The following is a 4,885-nucleotide window of genomic DNA, read 5'->3' on the forward strand; positions in this document are numbered from 1 at the left end:
TCTCTGTTGGTTTAAAATATGTTTTTACATTAAAGAGTGATTGATTATTGAATCTCGTGCCTTTGTAAACTATTGTGTCAAGAAATACAGTTTCAGTGTCAGATATTTCTGCCGTGAATTTACTCGTATGGTGATGTAAATTTGCTTGTTTGATGAAAGTTGATGTGCCAGGTTTACTTATGTCCCGCAGGAAAAAGAAATTAATGTAGCGTTTCCAAACTATAGGTTTTGAGACGGCTTTGCTTAGAATTTTTGTTCCAGTTTTAGCCATGAAAATATTGGCAAAAGAAACTGCTGTCTTGGTTCCCATGTTTTGCCTCATTGGCGGCAGCTTCTTCTGGAGTTGCGAGTGGCTCTAAATCTTCTTCATAGAGTACGAAGCTGGCCTCGCTTTCCTCTAAAATCGCACTATTCCTGTCTGAACTCAACTCCGAACCGTCCTTTGACGAAAAAGACGAACAACTTAAAGAAAACAACACTTCTCTTTACTCTGTTTACTAGAAAGCATCCGGAAACACTTCGCTGGATGATAAGAAGAAGTCACGGAGGGAACCCAGCTTGACAAAATTGTGGGCTCGAATACTTTTCGTTCGAATGATGGCGGACAAAATTTGCACACTGTCGGGCAGCGTTAACGGATGTAAATCATCGTCAACGTAGCCGTGGACACCTTGTTTATCATCTTTAGGGTCTAGTCTTTAACTAAGGGTAAAAAAATCGAGTTAAAAAAAAAAAACATTATTTTTCGTCGCAGCTACACTTTAAATAGTCATGGTTGAAGAAAAATTATTATTTTTCGTTAAAGGCTGTGAAAAGCCTTCAAACTTCTGCTGACAAAGGATTTTTCTTTTAATGGCCTCTACCACTGTAGTGTACCTCGCTCATATAGGGCTGCTTATCATAAAATGTGCATATTGAAAATAGAAAAATTGTATGGGAGTGGCACCTTCTTGAAAATGGAGGATTTGATGCAATTGAGGCGGGAAGCTCATTAACGTCCGCCATTTTGTTTTGGCGAGAAGCGGTCCAGAAACTTTTTTGGGACCACTTTTTTGACGATCATCACTTATTTTCATCCCTCAAACTTAGATTTCCCTTTTTATTCAACTTATACGACGTACAATCTACTTTAGACTTCAAATCTACTTCAACGAAACAAAGATTTTAAAGAAGCTGAGAAGATTCACAATACGTGAGGCAAAGAGTTGAACCCGGATCGATGGCTTCACCTTACAGTTTCCTTGCAAGCTCCCGGAAAGTCGAATTTTTTAGAGTATTGGCATTATAGTACCCAGCAAAACAATTGAAAGTTAACCGTCTTCAACGAGGTTTTTAGACCTTAATACTGTAGATCAGCCCGGCTTAGCTTAGAAACGCTATTTCTTGTTGAAGTAAAGCTGTAATTCTGCCTGTTTTCATTCTTTTTACAACTGTAAGCTTGTCAATAATAACATGGGATATTGCGTCGTGTAATTGTTACGCAATGTCCAAAGTCAGTTTGAGAGATGGAAATTAGTGTTGACCTTTTTGGACGGAACTCATTAACCGTCTCCTTTTGTCATGGAGGTGACCAGGGCCCTAGTAATGTTAACTGACAAAAATGGCGGCGGGCTGCGCTGTTCGTGCATTCTTCGAGGAAAAGAATATCTCTCCGCTGATTTGGATCCGCACTATCCTGGAGAATTGTATTACAAAGTGTGAAACGTGTTATAACGCAAGTGTTTCAAGAGCAATAGACATTGCTTTATGGCTACAAACAGGAATATGGCGACGGGAAGGTGGTCCCAAAATATGTTCGCAATACAAGGAGAGATAATTTGGGACCAACACTTTGAAGGTGAGGAATGAGTGTCTTGGAAACAAAGACCCCTAAGACCCTAAGACTCGAAAACGGAGAAAGTATAACCCAAAACCCTCAATTTGGCTAGTTTAGGCCTAAAAACCAAAAAAAATAAATAACTTTAGGCCTAGTTGGGCTTAGGGTTAGCGAAATTGACGATTTTGGGTTACTTTCTTCGTTGTCGAGTCTTAGGGTCTTAGGGGGCTTTGTTTTCAAGACACCCGCTGAGGAATTAGTTTTTCTAATCAGTAATATGGAAAGAGACTAACGTCATCTATTAACGTAGTAAATTTGGACGTTTTCTTATGAACAAAGTGTTTAATTTTCTAATTAAAGCAAGCTGTTTGTCCTCTTTAGTTAGACTAAATACAAATATCCTTTAAACAGTTTAGCATCTTATTTCTCCTAACAGCATCATGGCTCGATTTAACGTACAGGGCTGCGTTATGAGAAAAAGTAAAATGATTAGCTATGAAGAAATCTTTTGATGCGGGTTTCTTTCTGAGCTTAATTGCAAGTGGAGGATAATTTCCCAATATTCTGAGCTTAATGTGAAGAGACTTACTGATGTAAGATCACTGATTCAAAAATTAATTTTCCACCTTTTATTCATCAATACAAACTAAGCTGATTATTGTACAATGTAAAATGCTGTAATAATAAATTATAAAGTCCGTTCGCGCGAACATTTTCTAACATTGATTTTTTTCTGCAAATTTTACCACTGAAAGATGAGTTAGTGATGTCAGAAATGTAAAAAAAATCGGGGATCACCAACTTCGTCTTGGAGAGAACTTGCCCGGAACAACACCCTAAATCTGAAAAAAATCCGGCTTCTTTAGCCTATAAGGCCACGGTGTCTGTAAGCCCAAAAATATTGCAATTACATCTTTGAAGTGAAATGTTCTCTACCAAACTTTGTTTAAGTGAACCCATCAAGTGAAATTAGTGAACTACTGAGGTTCCTTAAAGAACAAGTTCGCATTTAGCGACCATAGTTTCATGAGCCTTGCAGCCGCAAGATGGCAGGATTCCATGTTGCGAGGAAAGAAATCTGGATTTTTTTGAAACTTCCCACATTGATTTTTTGTTCAGTTTTGGACAATGTGGAGATAATTGTAAATAAAATATGTTTCTGAAAAGAAAAGTAGCGGTCACCGAACATCCAAGATCGTCAAATCCAAGCAAAGCTAGCTATAGCATGACGTGGCATGTGAATAGGCCATTTCCGAGTTCATGTCTGCCTCCTCTTCAAAGTGAGTCTAAGTGCGAAGTTCTTGTGATGGTAATTAGTTCTACTTTACATAAGAATGAAAACTAATTTTCATAACAGAAACTTCGCACTTAGACTCGCTTTGAAGAGGAGGCAAACAAGAACTCGGAAATAGCTTATTTGGGTGCGATGTAAGGATGCGCAGTAGCAATGGGCGCGAACGTCCTTAACTCTGGAATGCTTTGCATGATTCCTTGTATAACCAATTATTATTATTATTATTATTATTATTATTATTATTATTATTATTATTATTATTATAATAAAATGTTTATATTTGTTTAACATTTGCTATCTTAGCACATAACATAGATAATTACATAAACACTTCTTCTCTAAATTAGCTTTTGCCAATTGCGGGATAAAGTACTTTTCTTTATTTATATTAATGGAGCTGGTTAATAAATAAAACTGAAATTTTCTGACAAGAAGTTTAGCAAATCAATCATTATTTATTCCTATTTACCATAAACAAGAACTATGAAATTTTAGTATTTAGTTTCAAGGTCCGGAATTCATGTTAGGTTTTTTTTTTCTTTGCGCATGATTTATCTGCTTCCTTTAATAAAATGCCTATGAAGTGAAATTTGTTTTTGCTCTGTTCTAAAATATTCTCAAATGGGCAATTCTAAAGTTTGAGTTGTGTAGGATAAAAATTGGTGTTTTTACAAGCGCTCAAAGTTACACGTATTGGTTCTTTTTAATTTAAAGTGAGAAGTAATACTTCTTAACCCATTGACTCTGAGGTGTGGGACTTAACAAATTTTACTCTGTCTAACCCCAGGCGATTTTACTTGACAATGGGAGCGGCCCAGAGCGGTTCAGGTGTCAATGGGTTAAGTAAATGAAATTTGTTATTGTTATTTATATTCGTTTTGTTCGTATTAGAATTAATATGTGGCACCTGCAGACTCGATTAGTTCACCATCTAGTTAGTTGTCCCAAACTCTACACACACAACAAATATTACCTTAAAGTGCCTATCACATCTAGCCAGTCTGTTTTTGTTTTTTGTTTTTGTTTTTTCTCACAAGTAGACATCGCAAACAAGCAATAACAAAGGGGAAAAAGGAGATTTGGAAGGAATCTGCCATTTTTAAAAGCACTCGAAATCAAGGTCTCCGAAGTTAAAACCGCACACAAAGAAAACTAGGACTAGCGGTAGTCGTGATGTCAACCCGGTATCTCCACAACACACGAAAGGCAGATCGGTATACAATTCAATGTGAAACTTCACAATTCTGGCTGACAAAATATATGAAAGTCAATGTAAGCTATCGGAACTATTTGCTTGTTCGGTTTGGGATGAACCCAGGAATATGCAACGCTGGAAGTCCTCCTTAGTGAAGTGTCTAGCGGTGAATACAAAATAAAAAATAAAAAAAGAAAATAAATAAATTAAATAAATAAAAAAACAACAACAACAACAACATCAACAATCACTGCACTGCTAATATATCAAAACCTTATCGGCTGCTGGTTATGTTTATGAAGAACTGGATGAAATGCTCTTTGCACAGAATTGAGCCCCAAGGTCCCTTTGTTTACATCGTCCCGTCGCAAAATATTTCCCCAGATAACGCCAAGTAACGGCTTCTAAGTTATCGAGCCGACACCAGTTAAACGACATTGGACTCTTTGTCAAGGATTAATTGGCAAAACAATGCAGGATATTTTAATTTCGCTGCTCTTTCTAGACCTTTTAATTTGCATGGAATGGAAAAGTGATGACATTTAACACCACTAGTATCGATCGAATTCATAGTACTTTA

The sequence above is a fragment of the Montipora foliosa genome, chromosome 10 (genome assembly GCF_036669935.1).
Source record: "Montipora foliosa isolate CH-2021 chromosome 10, ASM3666993v2, whole genome shotgun sequence".
In the NCBI taxonomy this organism is placed as follows: domain Eukaryota; kingdom Metazoa; phylum Cnidaria; class Anthozoa; order Scleractinia; family Acroporidae; genus Montipora; species Montipora foliosa.